This window comes from Prionailurus bengalensis, chromosome A1 (assembly GCF_016509475.1).
Source record: "Prionailurus bengalensis isolate Pbe53 chromosome A1, Fcat_Pben_1.1_paternal_pri, whole genome shotgun sequence".
In the NCBI taxonomy this organism is placed as follows: Eukaryota; Metazoa; Chordata; class Mammalia; order Carnivora; family Felidae; genus Prionailurus; species Prionailurus bengalensis.
In genome coordinates, this window is record NC_057343.1 from 59,166,212 (window position 1) to 59,181,542 (window position 15,331).

A 15,331-nucleotide genomic window follows, 5' to 3' on the forward strand; every position below is an offset into this window, starting at 1 on the left:
TCACAGAACTTCTAAGTCCATATTTAGACTGTAGCCTAATAAGAAATCCTGAGTGGCTTTTGAATTCTTGACCTACAGAAACAATGAATAATACCTACTTATTGTTTTAAGTTTCTAGGTTTCAGGATAATTTGCTGAGCAACAGTGGAGAACCTTTAGCAAATATTTGCATGAAAACGATGGTGAACCAGGACTTAGGCTTTACTCACTCTCTATTTCTTGTGAGCTAGCTAATTATTGTTTTATAATTGTGTTGACATTTTTCTAAAATATTTATGCTGACCACATTTCTAGGATAATGTGAAGAGAATTTGGAACGTGCTAAGTGTTTAATCACAAAATCTACATTATTTAGAATGGCATAATGACATTTGGGCTCAATTCACTTAACACCACTTTTTGTTGCTCGTAATTTTCCCTCTAAGATAACCTTCTCTTCTCACTATGTGATAAAATATATTTTTACATTTTTAGAGGAAACCATATGTGCTATTTACTCATTGAATTTTTGCTGACCTTTCATGATAAAATTAATAGCAACTTCTTTCTTTTCCCAAAGAAATTTCCCTATACTGTATCTCTTTATAATCCCATTTTTATTTAATTATTCATTAAAGAATATTCATGAAGGATGTGCCTGGGTGACTCACTTGGTTAAGCGTCCGACTCTTGACTTTGGCTCAGGTTATGATCTCATGGTCATGAGATGAGCCCCATGTTGGGTTCCCCACTGGGCATGAAGCTTACTTAAGATTATCTCTCTGTCACCCTCTGTACCTTCCCAGATTGTACACACATGCTCTCTCTCTCTCTCTCTCTCTCTCTCTCTCTCTCTCTCTCAAAAAAATATTTATTAAGGCAAGAGATCATTATTATCCATATATCATAGTAACTAGCTTATGATTGACACTTGACCAGGATTGGTAATAATAATAATGGATGCTGCCTACTAAGCTCTTTACAACAGATATGATGTTAAATACCTTCATACATTACTCACTAAATAGTCATAATAGCCTCCTACTCAACAGTGAGCATGTTTATTATTCCAGTTTTGGAGTTAAGGAAGCCAAAGATTCAAACTAGTAACCTATTGTCCATAACGATTATCCATCTGTATCCAGGAGATATGAGTTCACCTTACCAGTAAATTATGTCCCAAAGATGCCTTTCCAAAAATATGAAAATTTGGGGTTTTAATTTTTTTTTAATATTTTAGCATTTGGACATCATTTTTGTCAGGTTTCTATGCCTAATTTCAGGTTTCTATGCTTCCTGAAAACGAAACCTTTCATTTGTCCATTCATTCTACACACATTCATCCACTGTCTGTTATGTGCCATAACATGTTGTTGGGTTTGGGAAATAAAGTGGTATGCAAGAAAAGAAATGATCTTTTTAGATCATAAATAAAAAGGCTTTAATCAATTTAATCAAGAAATGCATAATTAAGTATAAATTTTTAAGCGTGGTAAATGTTTACAAGGGTATATAATGTTAAATGAGTATATACACCCAATAATGTTTCCAGAATCGGACATCAGGAAAGGCTGAGCTTAGAACTAATAAATGAGTTCACACTGTCCACTCAAAGAGAAGAGAGGAGTCATTCCTGGAGGAGAGAGCATCATATGTAAAATGTCTGAGGGTTATAGATCAAGACATCTGGTCAGACTGGGGAAGGAGGAGGGATTTTGCTCATTCTAATTCATTACATCTTGCAAAAAAAAAAAAAATTACCCTTTAGAACCACAGTTGTCAAAGGAAATTTTTGAAAAGGTCATTGTAAATGTTGTATAGAAACAAGAGTGATATAAATGAAGCAGTCAGAAGGCCAATGTCATATTACAGAAAAAGAGTTTAGAGAACAGGAGGAATAACATTTTTTGGAAAAAAAAGATTTAATTCCAGCAATTTCTCCCTGAAGTTATTTAACAGCTTATTACAGACTATAGGAGGTTACTTGTTTTTATAAAATCATAGTGTCCAAATCAGAAAGCAAATATATTTATTTAATTATTGAAGTGTTGCATTTTAATAGCTAAATTATGTTTTATAAGTTCAAAGAAATGTTTTGTAATTTTGTTTTGAAATTTGAATGTGCCATTTTATTTTATTTTTTGTAGTTTCAAGTTTTTATTTAAACTCCAGTTAGTTAACATACAGTGTAATATTAGTTTCAGGTGTGGAATTTTGTGATTCATCACTTGCATTCAAAACCCAGTGCTCATCACAAATGCCCTCCTTAACACTCATTACCCATTTAACCCATCCCCCCACCCACCTCCCTTCCAGCAACCCTCAGTTTGTTCTCAATAGTGAAGAGTCTCTTATAGTTTTCTTCCCTTTTTTTTTCTTCCTTCCCTTATGTTCATCTGCTTGTCTCTTAAATTCCACATATGAGTGAAATCATATGGTATTTGGCTTTCTCTTACTTCACTTAGCATAGTGCTATCTCCATCCAAGATTTCATTCATTCTAATGGCTGAGTAATATTCCATTGTATTATATATACCATATTTTCTTTATCCATTCATCAGATGATGGACATTTGGGCTTTTTCTAAAATTTGGCTATAATAGATAATGCTGCTATAAATATGGAGGCAAATAGACTTTTTTTTTTTAAGTAGGCTGTACACTCAGCATCAGGCTTGAATTCAAAACCCTAAGATCAAGAGTCACATGCTTTATACTGACTGAGACAGGCTGTCATGCCATTTTTTTGCAATTAAAGACATAAATTTTAGAGTTTTTTAATTGAGACATTAAAAATTATACTGACCTATATCACCAATGAAATTACAAATAATTTAGAAATGTCATTAAATTTTATTTAAAAGTTTTGTTAATGGCTGCCAGCATCACAGGTATATTTGACCTATTCAAATCATAAGGGGGCACTTATATTTAAAGCCTCTTTTTTAAAAATGTTTATTTATTTTTGAGAGAGAGGGAGAGATAGAGCATGAACAGGGGAGGAGCAGAGAGACAGGGAGACAGAATCAGAAACAGGCTCTAGTCTCTGAGCTGTCAGCACAGAGCCAACGCAGGGCTCGAACCCTCAGATCATGACCTGAGCCGGAAATTGGATGCTTAACAGACTGAGCCACCCAGGCGCCCCTAAAGCCTCTTAATAGCATTGGTGGTGCTAGATATGACTTGTCAGGTAGCAAGAAAGCCAGAAACCTTTATGGCCAAGAGTATGAAATTTAAAAGAACTTAGAATTAAGTCAAATAAATAATTAAAATAGACCTCCTACAAGAACACAAATCACAGACAAGAAGCTGCTGCTATAAGAATTTAATTTAAAAACCAGAAGGTATCTCTGCTTCTCTTCATAGCCATTATCACCCTTCAAGACTGGTAATGATACCCTGAGATCCATGCCAGTGTTATTAATTTATGATGATATAATGAATGCAAATAACTTTTCAATTTACAATAATAAGAATTTTCAGTCAATGTGGTGCTTTTATTATGAGATATTTAGATAAAAGAATGAATTAAAATAACTTTAGTAGGAAACAGTAGTCAATTGAAAACCAGTATTATGCTCAGTGAAAGCAAAATAACAATCATAATATTTATCTGGTACAACACTTCTTAGCATCTTTCTACAATCACAGATTGGAACATTTGAAAAATAGTGTTTCGAATACATATTTTAAAGCAGATGGCTTTATCAATTTTTTTTCTGAGAGGATGTTCCTCTAAATAATCAGATGATTACTTGAAAACTTGATAAAAAAACCAAATGGAAAAAAAAACTAAACCAAACTAAAATTTATTCTGCAAAGGAAAATTTGTTGACGAAAGATATGTTTAAGTGCCTACTATAATTTATCATTTAGAAATATGCAAAATATTTAGAACAAAACAAAAAAATATCCTTCCAGTACAGAATAACTACACAATAAAATAAGAAACAAAGATATTATGCTTCAATATGTTTTCATAATTCATTAGCAAGCTAATTCAGTATAGTATTAATACTTTTATAATATGTTAGAATATGGTAAATTATTTCTATTTTATGCATAAGCTTAACTATTTGTGGCTGAAATTATTTATGAAATTTACTATTTACTGCTTGTAGATAATTGGAAAAAGTCCCTTTTTTCATTTTTCTCAGTTTTTTTTCCAACTTGTTGTTATTGCTCAGCTTTTGTTTCCAAATATCTTAACAATAATCTCATGACATGTCACTAATACCAGTCTCAACAGGTTAGTGAATAGTAGCATTAACAATGTCTGCAATTATTTTCCATGTTTCTTATATTTCACATCTTTCCATAGAGGGCAGCTGTATCAAGAGCAATTATAGAACTCTGAATTACAGCATAAAACTTTCAACTGCTTTTGTCCATTGATATCTTTGTTTAACTTGTCAAGTCTGAATCGAACATTTAAAAAGACCTTTAATTATACCTCTCTCTTAACAAGTTATTTTACTTCCTTGCTCTATATCCTTATGTTATTTTGTAATCTTTCCAAAATAGTTTATAAATAAAACACAATCCTGGATGTGATTAGCACCTTCAAAAAGAATAGAATGAGTGTATATTTACTTTTCTGCTATGATCCTTAGCAATCTATAATAATCTGAAGATAATATACTAATACATTGAAACCTTTAGTGCCATAAAAATAGGAAAATAGATGCTATGACATGTGATCAGAACATAATAGATTTATTCAGTTTCTTTAACAACCAATCTATTGCAACTCCCTTATCCCTAATAAGTTGACCAAAGAGATAATTCTGTTTTAAGTTGCAAGACAGTAAGTCACCATCCTTACACAATATAAATTTAGGGAAAAGAGAATTCAATTATAGGCATGTATATCTTCTGCTGTTGTCTTAAATTACCATCACCATGGTACTGAAATTTCTTAGTAAAATGCAGCTTTGTTTTCTGTAATGGCTGCACCATTTTGCATTCTCACCAATAGTGTACAAGTGTTCCAATTTCTCAACATCTTCATTACACTTCTAAACTGTTTTTCTTTAATAGCTGTCCTAAGAAGTTTGAGGTGATACTTCATTGTGGTTTGTGATTTCATTTCCCTGATGATCAGTGATGTTGAGCACCTCTTTATGTATGTTGGCCATTTGTATGTCTTCTTTGGTTAAATGTCTACCCATGTACTTAGCTCATTTTTCACTGGGATGTTAGATATTTTGCTATTGAGTTGTAGGAATTTCTTATATATTTTTGAAATTAACCACTTAACAAGTGTATGATTTGCAAATATTTTCTCTCACATGATAGATTGCCTTTCATTCTGTAGATTCTTTTACCCTTTGCTTTGCAGAAGCTTTCTCATTTGTTAGAATCTCACTTACCTACTTTTGATTTAGTTGCCTGTGTTTTTGGTGTCATATCTATAAAACCATTGTCAATACCAATGCCATATACCTTTTCTCCTATGTGTTCTTATAGGAGTGTTTACAACTCCAGAACTTTATGTTAATGTCTTCAATCTATTATGAGTTGATTTTCTTGTATGGTATAAGACAAGGTTCAATTAATTCTTTTGCATGTGGATATCCAGTTTTCCCATCACCAGTAATCAGTTTATCTTTAAATTAAAATAGAGCTACCATATGATTCAACAATCCAAGTTCTGAGTATCCAAAAGAATTAAAATCAAGAACTTAAAAGGATGTTAGCACTCCCATGTTCATTGCAGTCCTATCCATAATAATCAAGATGTGGAAGCAACCTAAACCTAACAGTTCATGAAAGATGAATAAGTAAAGAAAATGTGATATAGACATACATATCATATCATACATACATATATACATACATATGAAATGTTCATCCTCAAAAATTAAGGAAACCCTGAAATATGCTACAACATAGATGAACCTTGAGGATATTATGGTAAGTGCAATAAGCCAGTCAGAGGAGGAAAAAGGCTGCATGATTCCATTTACAGGAGGTGTCTAAAATAGCTAAACTTAGAGAAGTAGATAGTGAAACGTGTCCCCCAGGGAAATGGAGAGTTGCCGATCAACAGGTATAAAGTTTCAATTATGCAAGATGGTTAAGTATTGGAGATCTGCTGTGCAACATTTTACTTACAGTTAATATTTCATTGTATACTTAAAAATCTGTTTGAGAGGGTGGATGCTATGTTAAGTAAACTTACTACAATACATTGTCTTAGTTATAGTTTGTATATAATGAACCAATCAAGCATTCCCAGCACATATTTATAATTTTCTTTCAATAATTAAATTTTGGGATGTAAAACATACATGGTAATAGTAACAAATATTTATTACCTTTTAGAAAATAAGTTAGTGGTGGTATCGAAATCAGATTATTGTTTAGGGATTAGTGCACAGATTGGTTCAGTGATTTAAAATATTTAGAATACAGATTTTCAATGGCATTTATATGCACAAAGAAAAACAGTGATCTCAAACAGCTAATAGAATTTCACAAAGGAAAAAAAATATCTATTATAGAATTATGGATATATGTTTGAGTTCCTGTTGTGCAGTTCACTGCTATATCTGGGATGGGAACAAAGGAAGTATAAAGTATACTTTCTGACATCAAAAGTTTTGCAATCCACAACAGATTGGGTAATGACAAAACAGCAATAATATATGCTAACATCTAATAGAGTATGGAGGCAAGACTCATTGAGAAAGGAGGTCACGGACTGAGTGCTTCAGAGACAGAAGACGTAGCATAAATCAATGACACAGTATGGGATGTGCACAAAATATTCAGAGAAACATCTATAGGTAGTTTGTTCTAAAGAATGAATCACAGAGATGGAATATTCATAGTGAATCTGGAAAATTGGGAGGGGTCAGTTTTTAGGTGTCTGTAAACAATGAAAATAAATTATTCATTAATCTGTTTTTAAGTTTTGGGAAATGTTGAAAATACTTGTCTTAGTTGCTCAAACATATGTAATCTAATTTTCTATAAATGGTAAAAAAAAAAGTGATTTGTGGATTACGCTGATCTACACCATTTATCTGTTTTACCCCAAATTTAATGAGAACTCTGATTTTAAAAATTAACCATTAATTTATAATTCTTTTTCTGAGTTATCTTGTCTTTCTTCATGAGACCTGTCACCATTCAAATTCTGTAGTCTATAAACTGTTCAATTTCCTAAATCATTTCCTTTCCTTGTAGTTCTCCTATTCCTAGTAACTATCTTACTCTTTTTTTGAGATCATTTAAGTACAGTGTATTCATTTTTCTCTCACTTCCAGAAATGTTCCCTGATTCCACTGCTTTATCCCAGTGTTTCTTTAACTCTAGCTTATGGTTTCTTGCTCCACCATCACTGAATGAAAATATCCATTCACTTCCTAAAATTGTTAATGCTGAAGCTCCAATGCCACTGGCACAGTGTAAAATGCTTACACAAAATTAATCATAACTGGTTATATATTTTGGTTTGTGTGCTAGGTCTCTCTTATAAAATGAAATACTACTTGGAGAATAAATTTTGATATTTTAAAAACATTTTATACCCTCTAATGCCTAGTCCTATAATTTGCATTCAGTAAAGCGAGCTGGACCTATTGAACTAATAAGCTGCAATTAAAATTTTTAAGTTTATTTATTTATTTTGAGAGAGAGATTGAGAGAGAGAGAGAGCATGGGGAGGGGCAGAGAGAGAGGAAAAAAGAGAATCCCAAGCAGGCCCCCCTTGGTATCAGTGAGGAGCCGGACTGTGAAACTTGATCTCTCACAAACCACAAGATCATGACCTTAGCTGAAATCAAGAGCCAGATGCTTAATCAACTGAGCCACCCAGATGCCCTTCCAATTACATTTTTTAATCAAACTTTTACAGCTCTGGAAATAATCAAATATTAGGAAATACCTATAGCAAAATAAATTCTGTTTCATAAGCACTCCTCCAACTTCCAGGAATTCCTCATCTAAATAGGTTCTATGATCAATTGACCTTATTGTTATATAAATACACGTTCCTTTCAAGGCAAATTGTTGCATTGCATATATTATCTCAGTTTATCATGATCTAGGCACCTGTCAAGAGATTCTTAGGTTCTTCTTAATAAAATTAAGGTGTTTCTAGGTTAAAAGGAATTACCTTAATTAATGATGATGTTGAAATCCAGGTCAGGAAGCCTAACTCTTGCTGAGATGGTAACCCCATAATAAACAAGGCTTCCCAGCAGCACTGCCCAGTTTTCCCTTTTACCCACATTGGGTACATAGGGTTCTAAGTGCTGAGGAGAGAATAGCTTCAATATATGTATGAAGAATATTTCAGTAAGTGAGTAAATTCACAATTACCTACTTATTATTACCTCCAATGGTGCTAATATTTTGACACTATCCAAAGCTTGAATTCTTTTTTTAAATATAATTTATTGTCAAATTGGCTTACATACAACACCCAGTGCTCATCCCAACAAGTGCCCTTCTCAATGCCCATCACCCATTTTCCCGTGTCCCCCAGCCCCCATCAACCCTCAGTTTGTTCTCTTTAAGAGTCTCTTATGGTTTGCCTCCCTCCCTCTCTGTAACTATTTTTTTTCCCCTTCCCTTCCCCCATGGTCTTCTGTTAAGTTTCTCAAGATGCACATATAAGTGAAAACATATGATATCTGTCTTTCTCTGACTGACTTATTTCACTTAGCATAATACCCTCCAGTTCCATCCATGTTGCTGCAAATGTCATGATTTCATTCTTTCTCATTGCCAAGTAGTATTCCATTATATATATAAACCACAACTTTATCCATTCATCAGTTGTTGGACATTTACAAAGCCTGAATTCTTAAACACTCATTACTTTAGTCCTTATTGACCAACACCAGCTTTAATAGTGAAATGGAAAAAAAAAAAACAAAACATAGAGACATTGCAATAGTGTCTTCTAATAATGAAGAAGTATTGTTTAAATAATGTAAATGATATAGAATAGCTAACATTAGATGTGTATATTAATTACTTAAGAGTTTTGCTTTGATTTCAAAATTTAAATATATATGAGGGATTAAATCTTATTATTTATCATAGAAATGATTGTCAAAATGTTTTCTTTATAAGTTCCCCTCCAGTTAAAAGGCATTATAATTTTTAACCTTTCTTTAATATTAGATTTAAATGTCTTTTGTTATTTTATGATACTTTGTAACATTTTCAAAGTTATTAAAATAGTATACAATATTTTTTTTATTTTATAGAGGTACAACATATTTCTTCTCTTTTACAAACATTTTTTCTCCTTGGATAGTAGATACTTGGAACACTTTGGATACACTTTGAATGGTACAGCTCAATATTTCCAGATACAGTTTTCTTCAACTCACTAGATATTTTGACAAAAATTTTTAGAAAAAAAAATGATTCATTTGAAAATCTTCACAGGTTAATTACTTGTATGTTTATATTTTTTTTCTTGCCAATCTTTTTTTTTTATCTTTATAGCACATTCAACTATGAATAAGGGGAAAAATGAGTACATCAAACATAAAACCATCAATGGCAGTTTTATTAGCAGCTAAGATTGTGTCTTTGTTTATAAGGTTGATGCTATGAACTGAAATTAAGTTTGAGGGAATAGATTCACCTAATCCAACGATGTTATTTCTTGTCAAAATAATGAAAGATGGGAAGTTCCTTTATGTTGCAGATCACTTACTATCAGTTTGTGGGACTCTTTATGTTACACTACTTAAACATTCAGTGATTGAAGTTCTGGCTACACATGATGATTTTTAAAAGATAATGGAAAAGTCTCTAAAATTCCATGGAATTAAGTAGAGGAAATCCTGACACTCATCTTTCCTGAGACCTTCTGTGTAATTTAAGCAATATAGTGTATCATTTTCTTTCTTTTTTTTTTTGCTTTTTATCTTAGATTTTTAAATTTCCTATCTCTCATTAGCATAGTCATAATGACTGCAAAAATAAGTATCCCTAAGAAACTGCAGCTTCTTTGAATTACATACATATCATTCTTCCTACCCAGACACTGAACTATATTCATTTAATCTCTCTAACCAATGATTGTTCTCCAAATAAGATCTACAAATAAGATCCTCACATATCTTCATATATCAGTTAATAACTTCACATTTCTTATGATTGAGTCGCAAAAGGTTGAGTCTTCAAAAAATGTTGAGAGCTCCAACAATTAAATGCTTTTTTAAATTCTATTTGATGTCTTGTTGCTGTATGTGTGACTCATGTGCTAAAAAGAAGGGTAACAAAAAAATTCTTTTGAAAGGATTCAATACCCTAAGATGAAACACTAGCCAGCCCTAGATCAATTCATGTTTCCTTTGAACTTTATACTAATTACACAATTATGTGTCATTGCATTATTATTTTACTAAATTTCAAAGCAAAAAGACTGATTATCAGAGAAGTTAATTTTCAAGTGAAAAGGTCAAGGTCACTTGTAATTAGTTTCCTGTAGAATTCTATTCCTCGGGGGTTAAAAAAAAAGTATTGTAGAAGGAAACAAGCTAAAGAAACTCAAATATAGTGTGCCCCTTTAATCTGGAACTCTACTGAGAAGAGTAGTCGGAATACAGAAAGGCAGTATTAACTTTAACAAAAGCAATAGGAAATTATTGGGTGAACTATGATCCTGTAGTAAAACTGAGAGGTCTAATCGCATCCGGATATGTTGTAAGATATGGGTTGGACATTACTTCATCGTGAATCCTTTAGACATCAATAGGAATGTGTTTTTAGACCTGGGGTTGCATAAATACAATTTTGAAACTTTATTCTGAGGTTATTTCACATGTTTCCATACATTAACACATAGATGCATGTGCCTTCTTGCTAAATACTTCATTTTTCAATGTCATCCCAAGAAGTGCTGAGACTAAGATTTTATTTTCCCTATGTTGTTGGATTCTGTGTTCCATGATTGCATAACACAATATGAGGGCTAGGAAGAAAATCACATTCTCTAGTTTAGAAATCAGTTATTTCCAGTTTTTGTTGTTGTTTTGTGTTATTGCAGCAATGACACACAGCACTTCAGCGTCTTTCATGCAGGTATTCTTTCTATCATAGGGCAAACACCTTCCTAATTCACTAAGTGTAAACTTCCTGACAAGTGACTTTTTTTCTCATATTATTCTAATATTACTGTCATATTTTCATACTGTCGTATGTTTTATACTGTCATATATTTCACATATTCCTTCTAAATTGTGGGTGTTTTGCCTGATTTCCATATGAATATATATGAAAGGGATTCATCACAAAGAAATGTATTTATCATTTGAATCCAGTTGAAACAAAAAGATACAAAATTTTATTTAAGAGAACAGGTTAAGGGTGACTGCGTGACTCAGTCAGTTAAGTGTCTGACTCTTGATCTCAGCTCAGGTCTTGATCTCAGGGTTGTGAGTTCAAGCCCTACATTGGTCTCTGTGCTACGCTTGAAGCTTACTTAAAAACAAAACAAAACAAACCAAAAAACAGGTTATTTAGAAAGCATACACAGTAATTTAAAGGTGGTAAGTTAAAAAAATATATGTTGCTTTATCTTTTTGAATAGAAAAGGAGTAAGAATTACATCTTTTTATCTTTTTCTTTCAACTTCCTTCCTAACTTCATGTGTGTGTGTATTTTACTAAATTCCATCTGAATTTGTTAAAGAAAAATAACTATGTATTTCATAAAGAAATGTATTTTCTGAAGCTAGACTACACATATGGTAAACAAAACAAAACAAAACAAAACAAAACTCACTTTTACTATACTGAAGCTAGACTACACATATGGTAAACAAAACAAAACAAAACAAAACAAAACTCACTTTTACTATAAAGGGTATTATGGCAAGTGGCATTATGTAAATGATCCTAGGTAAATGGTACTATAGGAATAAATAAAAATAGATAAAATGATCTTCTTTAAAATATATAATGAACTATCATATGGAAAATAAAGTTAAGAGTTAGCTGTGTTAAGGAGGGATATTGGAATTGAAAATAGGTAGGAATTTCTAAGAATTAGTCCTAGTAAATTCTCAATGGGAGTTAAAAATGAATATTTATAGTTTGCTGAATTCTTTCAAATTCCCTTTACATAGAGTGCCTCAATGAGTTTTCAAAAATATTAAAATTATTAGAACACTATTATTCTTTTTCATTTTAAAAATGGGAGATATGAAATTCAGAGAATCTAACTGTTTTTCCTTAAAAAAAGCTGCTTTTCCACTTCTACAGTACAATTATCTCTAAACTTTCCTGAAAATGCACAAGCAGAAGATTTATTTTATATGTGTTAATAAAAATAAAATCAACTCTGAAAAGTAAGTTATTATTCCATTTATGAAAACACTTTGACTCCTATAGGTTAAATAAGTTGCTCAAGGTCATGTAATAGACCAAGGAAGTCGAATTGGAATTCATATCTTTCTGACCCTGAAGTAGATGTTCTTTTCACATTCTTCTAGTATCACATTATCAAGGTTTTGTCGACAGAAATTATTTACTTAGATAGACACTAGACTTGATGTTCTTGGAGTACCCATCCACTTAAAATGCTAGATATATCATTTTATAATTACGTACCTGTTTAGGAATATTGAATTTAACTGAATTATCAGTGATCCAGACCCATCTTACAGAGGGGAACTTTTTCATTATTGAACAAGAAATAATACATTAGTTAAAAATTGAAACATTAAAATATGAGTGGGTTGCAGAAAGTTTTCAAATTTTGATAAGCCGTGTTTCTTTCGTATCATTGTGGCTGTACAAAGCACATGTTCTTAGGTGAATTATCCTGAGCAAACTTATCCTTTAAAGAATTGTGTCAAGTAAGATTTAGGGATTGGACTGATGATAGGATTATAAACAGCCTATGGCTTGCTCTTCTCAAAGCATCTTCCTTTTACTCTCGAAATGGCTACTTTATTATTTTATCTGAAATTCCATGTTTTAAAGCTTCATATGATTTTTCAGCTGATAAACCTCCTAAAATGCCCACATCTTGGTGTGGCTGTAGTTGAAATAACTTGTTTTGATTGTTTTGTTTTAGTTTGGAGGTAACAGCAACAATTCAAAGAGGAAAATCAATCCACTTAGGGAGAAAAATAAAAGAGTAAAACCCTTGTCCCAAGGGATGCCAGAGCATGAACCTTCGTGGAGCCCTGGCAACCATTTGGCTATGGGAGGCTAATAATCACATGACGGGAAAAGAGGCATCAAGCATGGAGAAGGACCAAGAATACAAGGAGGCAGGAATCAAACGACCATCTTCATCCAATTTCTCAACCTCCTACTTTTCATCCTCAAGTTATAATCTTTTACAAACTGACCTCTATAAACTCTTTCTATTCCATTTTGTTTTTAATACCTATTAGGAATTGTTTCCTAAGGATTGCTGAATCCACCATGGGAAACTAGATAGGTAAGTTTAGAGTTCCCACAAGTTCCGAGGCAGGTGATGAATGAAAGACATAGGATTCAAAATGTGGGAGAGAATCTACTTTCAGAGTGGGTGTGTGGGAGGGCATGGGGGTGGAGCTTACTTGACCTGCATATTCTTATAACCAGCAGGCATGCTATGCATTACTTGCATGCCTTTGCCTGCCCATCTACGGTAGAGAAGACAGAATAAAACTGTGACTATTTCTATAGCATAATGTGGGGCATGTGGAAAAGTCAAGACCTCCTTCTTAATGAAGGTGTATAAGCATTGCCTAGAGTAGGGTTTATGGATGTGTCTCTGACGAAAAAGGAAACAGGCAATAGGGTTAAAAATCCAAAGGAATCAGGACATGTATTTTATAAATGGAAACCAAGCTCTTCATTATACAGCAAATTTTGTTGTTTATTCTTAATTACTTACATGAATCAAATTTTTTAAATTAGGCAAATTTACTCCTGTGTTATCATATATATCACAAATATAATGTTGAAGGTGTGAATGATGAAGAATCTTTATTGAAGTGATTCACCAGTGTCTGAAATACATGTGTTTCTCAATACTTCTTTTTGAAATTAAATAAAATGTCAACACATGTAGGGAGACTTCAGATCTCTGAAATATCAAAGATTACTTTTTATATTGATAAGTTGAAGGCATGAGTGGAAGCTAAACAAACATATTCAAAATTAAAATATGATAAATGTGATGAAAAAGTATGATGTTTGCAAATGTGAATAATATAGTGTTTAACCCATTCAAATGACATGGTAACAGATTTTGAAATGTTTTTTTAAGATCATTGTAAGATGAGGAATGATAAGACAGTAGAAGCTGGAATTTTCTAAGTCAGGGAAATCTGAACTTGAGCACTACTTTGTGTTTAACTCTGGGCATTTTAACTTCATGAGCCTCATTCACCTACAGGTAAGATGGTAGTAATGACATTACTTGCATGTTTGGTATAAGGCCTAAACTAAATATATATAAAGCATGTACAACTGAGTATAGGTAGGCTAACACTAAACTTTAGATAACTTTATCACTTATGTATAATTTACTTATGGATAGATCTTATAAAGGACCACTGCTAAGGAAAGTCCAGTTAAGCTCAGTTTTAACATTGTAACTACACAATACTAATCTTTATAACTTCACATTTTTCTCTCTTTTTTTTTTTTTTTTTAATTTTTTTTCAACGTTTATTTATTTTTGGGACAGAGAGAGACAGAGCATGAACGGGGGAGGGGCAGAGAGAGAGAGGGAGACACAGAATCGGAAACAGGCTCCAGGCTCTGAGCCATCAGCCCAGAGCCCGACGCGGGGCTCGAACTCACGGACCGCGAGATCGTGACCTGGCTGAAGTCGGACGCCCAACCGACTGCGCCACCCAGGCGCCCCAACATTTTTCTCTCTTAAATGTTATACTCTTTTAGATATGCAATAACACATAGTATTAATGGTACTCAAATATTAAATATGAAGACTAAAATGAATTATATTATAACCTATTTTTAAATTGTATGTGATTTAAATTTTTTTTTACTGTTTATTCATTTTGAAAAAGAGAGAGAGACACAGTGTGAGCAAGGGAGGGGCAGAGAGAGAAGGAGACACAGAATCTGAAGTAGGCTCCAGGCTCTGAGCTGTAGCACAGAGCCTAATGTGGGGCTTGAACTCACAAGCCACGAGATCATGATCTGAGCCAAAGTCAGACACTCAACCAACTGAGCCACCCAGGCACCCCATGAATTGTATGTGATTAAAAAAAATCCTTCATATAGTCTCTTCAACAAATGGACATCCACATATGAAAAAAAAAGAATCTAGATTTACCTTTCACAAAAATAACTCAAAATGTATGGTAGGCCTACATATAAAACTCATAACTATAAAACTGCTAGAAG